Source organism: Benincasa hispida, chromosome 3 (assembly GCF_027475165.1).
Source record: "Benincasa hispida cultivar pf3 chromosome 3, pf3_genome.v1.1, whole genome shotgun sequence".
Lineage (NCBI taxonomy): Eukaryota > Viridiplantae > Streptophyta > Magnoliopsida > Cucurbitales > Cucurbitaceae > Benincasa > Benincasa hispida.
In genome coordinates, this window is record NC_143480.1 from 50709287 (window position 1) to 50720711 (window position 11425).

Sequence of the window (11425 nt, forward strand, 5' to 3'; positions counted from 1 at the left end):
AATTTGGTTGGATATATCAATGATTGTAAAATCATGTTTCTCTTTGATTATCTTAGATCCTAAATTAGAATATTTGTATATCTTAGTAGATATCATGAAAGAATAGTATGAGTCATTTTCCATTGGATAACAAGTTCATAATGAAGTGCTTTAAACTAGTTGCTTAATTTTGCTATATGATTTGTATAAAAGGCTGGAAGCTTATGTTTTTCCTTTGTGGGTATTAATTGCTTCACATGTTCCTTAATTTATGCTCTCTAAAATCTTAATCTCCCTTTAGATTTGTTTTTTTTATTGCACATCCAAAGAAAAACAATTCTATTGCAATGTGAAATTAATAATTTATAAGTTTAGAAGAGTTCGAAATAAAATTTGGTTAAACGTATAATTTATTTTGTACTTATTTTTGTAGATGGATGGAATATTGAGGTTTTGCATATAGATGAAGATGGCAACTTACTTAGTCTTGAATTTTAAACTCATTATTTTAATATTTAAAGTTTGGTGAATCTTGTATTTTGTCTATTCACTTTATTGAAATTACTTTATGACTTTCTTTCATTATATTAGACATTAATTAAATGAATTACAAAATTTCAATTATGAGACGAGACTTGGGATATTTTAAGTATCATGATATAAAAAAATAATTGTATTGTTTTACATTATATATGATGAAAATTAGTGAAATGGTTTATTTCACCATTAGAAGTAATAAAAAAAACTCAAAAAATGACTATTATGACAATGGGTAATATATAATTGACAAGAAAGGCTACAAAAACTTTTAATAACGTAAAGAACGAGCTATAAAGTATATTAATAGTGCATAAAAAAGGCTTATAAACACTTGGAATAGCATTAAAAAAATGTTATTATAAAGTTATAATAGCTTTTTTATGAGCTATAGAAAATTATTCTAGTTTTAATAAGTAGCGTTGTAATATTTTTCAATAATAAGGTAAATATGTTATATGTTTTAAAAGTTTTTAATAGCATTCAATATAACTAATAAAAAATACGGTCAAAAGTTCTAGATTTTTTTAATAAATAGATTGTCAAGATCTTCACAAAATGCTATAAAAGATCTATTATAGTTTTTCTCGTTAACTACCATATCCATTATTTGTTATAGCGTCTTATGCGTGCACACACTAATAAGAGTAGAGTGAAAATGATTGGAGTAAAAAATAAAAATCAATTGCTTTATAAGATAAAAATTAAAAATCAATTGAAAAATATGCTAAACATTTATGTTGAAGCTTGGTAATTTGTTGAACTAAAAAACTTTAGACCCCTTAAAGTTTAGAAAACCTCACATGAACATAATTGACAATGGTATATAGTCTTGACCTAAAATTAAATTAAAAGAGAAATTTCAAATTTTAGTCCTAAAACTAGCAAATGTATTACTTAAAAAAAACAATTGAGGTTAAAATATCCTTCTCCTTTGAGTTTCATTCTTATTGCAGTTCATATACTTTCAAATTTCAATAAAATTAAAAAAATGTGACTATTATTTATTATTGTTGACTTTAGAGAGGAAAAAAACAAAAGTATCTATAAGTATTACTTGATAAATTTTAGAAATATCTTCACATTTTGTTTTTTTTTTCTTATACGGAGATGATTATTATTTAATAAATTTCCATAAAAATATGGTGTAAGGTTGTTGATTTTATAAAAGGTACTATTTTGTCTACATCAAGTGCAATAGTAACACTGTAAATTATAAAATATATTTGAAGTTTTTGAGTTCACATCTCAAATTAGTGCTAAAAAATTGGTACAGTATTTGTGTAGTTGAATGGTAGAACAAAAAGTTTAGAAACAGAAAAAATATATAAAAAAATTCATGCTTTTTAGGTTATAAAAAATTGTGCCAAATAATCATAATTCAACCCAATTCAACTTTGTACTTAAGAACAAAGAATTTTAAAGTTAACTTAATCAAAGTCTATACCCAAAAGACATACAATAATTATTTTCAATTCAATTGATCTCTACACCCTAAGCACAGACAATTATTAATAACATAGATAATTATTATCCACGTACTATTATTACCAAAATTCAACTCAACTTATCAAACACACCCTAATATATTATTATTATTATTATTATTATTATGAGAGTATAACAAGAACACGAGAGAACTTAAGGGAATAATCAAATTAGAAAGAATATTCATCCATGGAAGATGGTCTTAAAGATAGATCGCCAAATATTTGAGTTTTCGTGTATGGAAAGCTAAGTCATCATGACCGATAGAGTTACACTTGTGATTGACAAAAATGAAGCCTTAAATAGAACCAAAATGTTGCAAATTACAAATAGAATCAAGAAAAGTCTGAACCTTCATTACATATCTAGTTTTTCCTGCTATATTAGTTTAAAGATGAACATTATTGAATGATTCCTACTGTATAATTTTAAAATGAAACTTAAAAGGTACTACAATAAAATTCATTTTTAGTGACAATTCTTTAGTGACGTAGCCAAAACTTATTGCAAAATGCTAATTTATAGCGACACGTCAGAAAACATGCCACAAAAAATCAATATTAACGACATAGTCTAAATCGATGTCACTAAAAGTTTATGTGACATATTAACATGCGTCACAGAAAGTTCATCGTTTTTAGCAACATATTACTGCATCACTAAAAGATTTGTTTTTTCTTAAAAATGAAATATAATTACAAAAGTAAAAACATCTATATTTTCCTTTTTCGCTCTCACTCATCTTTAGTTTTTTCATTTCCCTCCTTTTGTCCCATTCACTCCATCTTCATTAGTGAGGTAGCCTTTCTTTTTTACTATTTTTCATCTCTATTTTTGGCATTGAACTTACTACTACAAGAGAAAAAATTGTTGCACATTTTCTAAATTGAACATGTTTGGGTCAATTTTAGAATATTTAGTTAAGGTTCTATAATTCTTAATATGCTTTGCACTGTTTCTGTAACAACACAAATTTTGGGGTAATTTTTAATTTAATTATCTTAAATTATTTGGGGTTCATTTTAATTTTTGAGGCAAAATTGAATTGTTTAGGTTAAGATAATTCAATTTAAATTCTTGGTGGGAATTTATTTCAATTCAAAGAAGATTTGAAATTTTGGATATATTTGAAGTGGATTAATCGATTTGAAGATAATTCGGTTTAATTTGTTGGGAATGAAGGATTTGAAAATTTAAATTTAATTTAAGGAGAATTTGGTTTTAATTTAAATTTTAATTAATTTGGGAAATTGAATTTTAATTAGGAAACTTAGAAAATGTTTATAATTAGGCAAAGAAAATAAAATTTAATTTTTATAGATAATTGGTTTAAATTTGTTGGCAAAAGGGATTGGGATTTAAAATTCAAGAAGATTTTGGTATGTGGAATTGGAGAGGGAAAAGGAAAGAATTTTGAAAATTATATAGATGTTTATATATTTTCTTTTTGGGTTAGGTTAAAAGTAAAAGAAAAAAAAATCCTTATCTTCAGTTCGAAGACAACAAAGATGGAAAGAAAGCACGGGTGAAGAAAGCCCATTATATTATAGCGGTCCTCCACACCTCCTCTCCACACACATCGCTCCTATTATCCTTCACCAGTTGTACGTAACCGGCTGCACCTAGCTGTCGGAAGAAGACGACACTAGTAGACAACGCCAGACACACCTACCTTCTGCATTGCCGTGCCTTCTGGTTCTACCGCCGTCTCTGTAAGTTTTCTCGCTGGATTTGGGGTTTGGGGTAAGATCTTAGAGTTTGTGGGCCTTATTGAAAAATCTTTGATACCCATTTGATTTTGGTTTTAACTTATTAATACTCACTATGTTTTGAAGTTAGACGGAGGTTTCAGGATGTTAAGAACCATTGTCTAACAAATTTAAGGATCGATTTTGGAAATTTTGGCACGTGGTTGGTGAGTATTGTAAGTTTGGAACTCTTTGGAATGGTTTAAAATGTTGAAATTTTGATTCAAAATTCCTAATTATTGGTTTAAAATTTTATTATTCTTTCCTCTTAGTTTTGATAATCTTGTAACTTGCGTTAGTTGATAAGTCGGTTTCTATTGAGTTCATTTGTGTTTGTAAGTTTGTAAGTATTTTTGTCTATGTTTATGTATTTTTCTAAATGAAAATGGTTGCTATTAGTCTTTTCTCTTAGTTTGATAGACTTACTTGTTTGGATTTATATATTGGTATATAATCTCCGGAAACTCTTTTTGTAGTTCAAGGCTAGCTAGTTCATTGTTTGAATTAATTTGTAAGGTTATGATTAAAGTAAGAACATCTTCCTTGATCATTATTGTAGTTTAATCAAGATTATTGGACTAAGTTCTCTAAACTATATTGGAAGCGAGACTCCCGTACTTGGTTGTTCAAAGTGCCAACAAACAAATTCAAGGCATTCCAACAGATTAGACATTGGAGAAAGCTTTGTTGAAGAGTAGCATAGGAAAACCATGGAGAAAAAACCAAAATGAGAGAGAAGAAGGAAAGACAATGAATTTGGTGGTTTTAATTATGAGAAATGTCATATTTGTTAGGTAGCTATGTAAGGAAATGATATGAAGATGGGAATCAAAGAAGGGATGGGCAAATGATAAGGCAAAAAAGAAATAAGTAAACTTTTGCGTTTATATATTTTTTTTTCTTATTTTACACCATAATAATGCTATAACATATTTATTTATAGGATGAGATGACGACATTAAAAACAACTTCAGAAGAAGTAAATGTACCTATTGAAGATAGAGAAATCTGTGAACGAGTGTTGAGTAACGGTCGGGGCATGTGAAGGGCAAAGGTTGGGGACTAAGACCAAGAAATGCTAGGAATAATGCAAGTTTTCAACATGCTAATGAAACAAATGCTCAAGTTGCACATTTGCAAAGTGTAATTGAATCACAACAAGTCGTTACTGAAGATATCTTAAGAAGGTTGGCAACTCAAGAAGAGATATCTAACACAGAAAGGAGTTTGGAAAAATCGAACGATAGTTAAAAGGTAATATTCATAAGACATTCTTCTTACAATATTAGTTTGTTAAAGTGTTGGATTAGATTAAGTGTATTGAAGTTTTTCGACTATCCTGCAGTTATGGTAGTCTTTATGTTTAAATGTGATCACCTCTCCCTTTAATATAGTTATTTTATTGGTCTTTGTATGGTTCTTTCTATATTAATGGGGTTTGTTTGCTTTTGTTGATATAGTGATCACGATTTCTATGAAAATGAGCTATTTTGTTGATAGAAGTATTGGGGTTTGTACCCTAAAGTCTCGTGTCCTGTAGTTTGTAAACAACTTTGTACGAACACATGTGATGTATAATATATATGATATTTACTTCACTTATTGACTTTGCACATTTAAACGTTTTTTATTTTACCACAAACCAATAAACATAATATCCCTGGTTGTCTTTATGTAACTTAAGCATATATGTAGTGACATACAAGTAGATCATGTCTTAAGTGACAACCAAAATAGTTTGTAGTATATGAATATAGGAGGGAAACCTTATTCTGGTAACACTACGGACGCGGTCTGCTATGTGGAATTGTGGAATTGTTACAAATGTTGTGACTTGTCACAGATAGTCTGATCCTGATCATTCGTGTAGTAGACATGCAAGTGGGGGCATCCTATACAAAGAGTTTGTATAAGACTTGACTACGAAATGTTAATGTCTTGCCATATAACTTCGATCATGACTGAGACTTCACATCACTAGGATGATCATAGGTAACATGATCTCAATCCTGAGTGAGTTGGGAATTCCTACCATTGAGGGCGGTCCTTTGATTTGCATGGATGCAAGTGGCCAGAGCGCCGATTCAAACCTACCATTTTGGGGACTCGTCTGATTTGGGAGCTGGGAACTCAGCTTCACAAGATGAAGTTCACTTATTTCCCAAAGCAGAGGTAAGTAGATAGATTGCTTTCTTAAGGGCTGATCCTAGGGCTTGAATGATGTGGCGTCACGCACCTTCTCATGGCCCAAGAGGTGTTCACACATGGTAGGACTATGTTGTATTGTTCATTAGAAGGATCAGTGGTACTTAAGGAGGAAGATATAATTACAAGGGCAAAACGGTAAATTGGTCTGCTATAATTACGAGCATCTGTGAAGGGTCATCGTATTGATGATTGGTTATATCCAATAGACATAGAAATATATCTATGGCAAGTTCAACTGTCAGTCTTTAGTGGAATGCCTGGCAGTTAACGGATGGTGGATATCGTGACTAAAGAGTTTAGTCAGCTATTCACGTACCGTTGGAGTTTTGAGCCATAGGTTCATAAGATCCTCTTGGTAGTTTGGATACAAGTTGAGAGTAAGTTTTTGGGTCAGTTTGAAATGTTCAAATTGACAAGAAGGAGATTATATATGATATAATTGAACGAGTTAATTCAATACGATATAATTAATTTTATGTATGAGATACATTAATTTTGAGGAAATTGGGTATAAATATGATTTATATCTAGTGGAGAAAAATATTATAATTAATATATGATATTAATTTATGTGTTATGAATATGATGAGATCATATTCATTGGACGGTTAAAAGGGAAGTGGAACGGCGTCTCTTCTGTTCTAATAACGGATGAACGTATTGAAAGATCACTTTGAGATGCATAAATAGCTGACAATGTGCTACGCATGAGATGCGCAGACATTGTGTTAAAAAGTGTGTCATCGCTTAGAAAATAGGTGCCTATACAATAGTGCCTACACGATCGCTTACATATACGATATTGCTAAGCGATCGCTTATCGATTGCACCTTCGCGTGCTATTTACTAAACGATCATTTACCTTTTCCTAAGCGATCGTTTAGCTCCCGATATTTACTAAAAAATCGTATAGACGATCACTTAGTTTTTCCTACACGATCGTTTAGACGATTGCTCACCCTTTTCCTACACGATCGTTTAGATGATCGCTTACTTTTTCCTACACGATCATATACTTCACCTAAACGATCAAGCATTTTGTCTATGAAATAGACGACCTCATCTCCCACTTGCTTGATCGTTATGTACGGTCTCTCTTCCTCTTTCCCTCTACAAAATCTGTACAAAGCCCACACTTTGGATTCTAACTCTAAGAATATTGAGGGCTCTGAGTGGTGGTGTCATCTTCGTTTTCTTCTGTTTGAGTGGTGATTGTTCGAGGTAGACGGTTGGGTTTTAGACTTGCTAGAAGAAGAAATCTTCAACTGGTGTGATCTCTTGATCTCTTTAGCATTACAAATGCTTATTAGTATGTTTGAATGTATATGTTGAGCAAGCGCGAGAGCTACCGGTTTGACCGATTCTCTTGTGGTCCGGTCCGGTGTAGCCTCAAATGGGTTTTGGCTGGTCGGTTCAGACGGTTCGGGTCCAATTCAAGCTATTTGAGTTCTTTTTAAAGCGGTTCAAGCGGTCCAGAAGCTATGAACAACTAGGTTTTGTAATAATTATGTTTGGTTTGCTTGGTTTTTGCCAAAGCTAAAGTCATATCAGTTAGTGTTTAATTATTTATACATGTGATATATGTTATAATTAAATAAATATTGTATGTGCATATAGTATGCCATGTAGATTTAAAATCCCACCATAGGAAGCATGTTACATGCATTGAAAGTATGTTATAAAATGTTATAATATATAGTATGCATATTAGGGTTTCTTTTATTTAATATAATATTTATATTAGATATTGAATACCTTTGTTGTTTGTCGTGGATGTTTAGCATGTCTAAAATTTTGTAAGCTGTTATAAAATTGGGTTGGACGTTTAAAATCTATAACAAAGAACAGTTGCATGCCCACTTAGGTTACGAAAGTTTTAATTGTGATTCTTGATGATAGGATCCAATATAGTTTTATATACACATAGGACAAGTTTAAAGGCTAGATTAAAGGGTTGAACAAAAGGGACTCACCCTTAAAAGAAAAATAAGGCGAAGGGCTGTTCAAAAGGGCCTCTCCCTCAAATATAGATTAGTTAAAAGGTGATGGCAAAAGGGTCCACACCTTAGTATAGATTATGATTGGGAGTTGAGTAAAAAGGTCTCCCTCTTAGCTAATAATATGTTTAGATATGATATGTTGTATGAAAGCTAGGGAAACGCAGGGAGACGAACAAAAAGGTTCTTTCTTAACTAAGGATCAGAACAGTTATGCCTTCCAGATGTCAAGGTTATGCCTTCCGCAAAGACAAGTTTAAGTTATACAGATATGATGTGCTTGTCTAGTACTCAGTTCAATTATTAGCTTCCAGTTTGTGCAAAAGTTTTATGTTATGTTATAAGTCACTCACTGAGCTTCTTGAAGCTCATTCTTTTCTTTCATGTTTTTCTTCCTAGGTAATTGAAGGAACTCAAAAACGAGAATTCCATGAGCGGGTTTAGATCGGTCCGATTTTCATAGTGACCGGAATACAAACGATATACATTCTAAATAACAGTTATGCATAATACAATTCAACAACAACATGCTCAGTATACAATAAAGCATAGAGAAGAGTTTCATTACCAGAGGAAGACAATCTTCAAATGTATGAACCCACGACAGCAGAAGAATTCCACCGATTTACCAGCACCCTAGCGAATCTCTCGTCGAAAACTGCACGATCCAAACGTACACGATCAAGAAGATGGGTACAACACCACCAATAGGGAGACCCGGGTATCCTCAGCGTCAAAAACCCAGAGAGTGGGCTCTAGTGAGTTTGGTAGAAGACGGAGGAAAACAAATCTTGTAGACGATAAGCGTGCACGAGAAGAACTTCACTATCGTATAGCGGGGATGCCTATCGTATAGTAAAATTACACAATCGTTTAGGAAAAACTAGACGATCGTTTAAGGGACGTGTGAGTTAGATGATCGTTTAGACGACTGAGAAGATATCGTATAGGCTCTTGACGATCATTTTTTCACATTTTCTTTTTTGCGCACGGGGTTTCTTTTGCACGACTCAAAAAACTCACACAAATTGAAAACGATTTTCAACTTATATCCCACCGGTTACATAACCTTTGGTGCCCACGATCCCATTTACTAAACGTGAAAAAATTGGTTAATTAAAAATAATTAATCAATTAATTTAATAAATATAATCATATTATATTTATATCCTATAATTTGATATCATATATCTACTATAGTATTTTTCCTATATTTGATATAAATCATATTTATATCTAATTTCCTCCAAAATAATGTATCTCATACATTTAGTCAATTATATCATATATAATTGTACTTTCTCTTGTAAATTTAAACATTTTAAATTAACCCAAACTAGTTCTCGACTTTATCCAAGCTACCTAGGTGACCTAATGGACAAGTGGCTCGAAGCTTCAACGGTACATGAATAGTTGACTAAACTCTTTAGCCACGAGATTTACCATCCATTAACTGTCAGTGATTCCACTAAAGACCAACAGTTGAACCCTTCTTACCACAGATATATTTCTGTGTCCATTGGATATAACCAATCATGAGTACGATGACCCTTCACAGATGCTCGTAAGTACAGCTGGGCCGTTTTTCCCCTGTAGTTACATCTCACTCCTTAAGTACCACTGATTCCTCTAATGAACAATACAACATAGTCCAGCTATGTGCAAACACCTCTTGGGCCAAGAGAAGGTGTGTGGCGCCACATCGTTCAAGCCCTAGAATCAGCCCTTAAGGGAGTCATTTATCTACTTACCCCTGCGTCAGGAAAGGAGTGAATTCCTTATTGTGTAGCTGAGTTCCTAGCTCTCAAATCAGACGTATCCCTAAAATGGTAGGTTTGAATCGGCGACTTGGCCACTCGCACCCATACAAATCAAAAGACCGCCCTCAATGGCAGGAGTTCTCAACTCACTCAGGATTGAGGTCATGTTACCTATGGTCATCCTAGTGAAGTGAAGTCTCTGTCATGAACGGTGTTATATAATGAGACATTAACACTTCGTGGTCAGGTTTTATACAAACTCTTTGTATAGGACGCCCTTGCTCGCATATCCCCAACATAAATGATCAGGATCAGATCATTTGTGGCAAGCCACAACACTTGTGACCATTCCACAAAGTGGGCCACGTCCGTAGCATTACCAGGATAAGGTTTCCCTTCTATATCCATATACTATAGACCATTCTGGTTATCACTAAGGACATGATCCACTTGTTTGTCATCACATACATACTTGAGTCACATACAGATAATCAAGGATTGTTTATTGGTTTGTGGTAAAGCAACTAAAACAAGTAAATGAGCAAAACAACAAGATGTGAAGCAAATATCATATATTAACAATCACAGGTGTTCGTATGTACTGTTTACAAACTACAGGACACGAGACTTTAGGGCATCAACCCCAATAGTAATGAAAGATGATGAGTTCCAGGGTGCTGCTAAGATCAAGGTCTGTCACGCCACAACCACGCTACCAATTTTTGAATCGTTGTTGTAAACTTTGTAGTTAAGTCTGGGAATTGTATAAACGTTATATTATTTGTAATAAAGTGAGTTTAGCCAGTTGTTTATATCCTTGGCTTAAAGTTTAATGAGTGCAAAAGGTTCAGATAGGCAGTAGGTATCATGAAAAAGTGATATCTATTGTCTTCCCACCTCCTTTCGGGTTTTAGAGGTAAACTTAGAAGGGGGTGTGACAGTCCTTATATTTGCTTTGATTTCTGATAGGATTCATGTGTTCTCTTTTTCTCTTTCTTTTGATATTAGAATTTGGAAATGTTTTAATGTTGATAAGAAATGGTCCTCCCTGCCCCCCTGCCCCCCCAATAGTTATTTTGATGGTCCTTTTATAATAATTTATATGTTAATGAGGTTGAGCATGGTTTTCATATAGTTTGTAAGAAATTGGATTTTGTTAATGTAATTATGTCCCCTACTTCAATTTGTTATTCTAATGTGCTTACATATTTGAATTTTTATATGCCAGATTTTATGTCTTCATGATGACGGGCTAATACGAGATTTCACAAAGTTCAATCTAGATGAAAATGCAAAGAATTTGGAGGTATTTTATATTTTTGTTTCAAACTGATCTTTTGTGCTTCAAATACCTTACATTGTGATTTTTGTTATGTAAACTTGTGACAACTCGTGTTGGTACTAATTTTGATTGATATAACTTTGAGCTCATTTAGGAAAAGATTGAAGTAAGTTGATATTATATTGGGATTTTACTCATCTAAACTTGTGATCAAGTTAGTATTTCATTTTGTTTTAATGATAGTGTTTTGATGTTTGGGAATGTGTGCATCTTTGATGCGTTGTGAATATAATGAAATAATGGTGTATATTTTAATGGTGGTGTATGCGTTGTGCATGCAAATTTTCCTAGCAAAATCCAAGTATAAATCCTACTAGGTTGCCTGAAAAGCCCAGGGTCGAACACAGGAACTATGGAGACAGTATG

The 11425-nt window shown here is 32.6% G+C and overlaps 1 long non-coding RNA gene across 1 annotated transcript; it reads left to right on the forward strand.

The window, feature by feature from the left end:
• Positions 1 to 3499: 3499 nt before the first annotated feature.
• Positions 3500 to 11149, forward strand: LOC120074710 (uncharacterized). The gene is made up of 3 exons (XR_005481047.2): positions 3500 to 3716; positions 4696 to 5006; positions 10946 to 11149. It is a non-coding gene; the product is annotated as an uncharacterized LOC120074710 (long non-coding RNA).
• Positions 11150 to 11425: the final 276 nt, after the last annotated feature.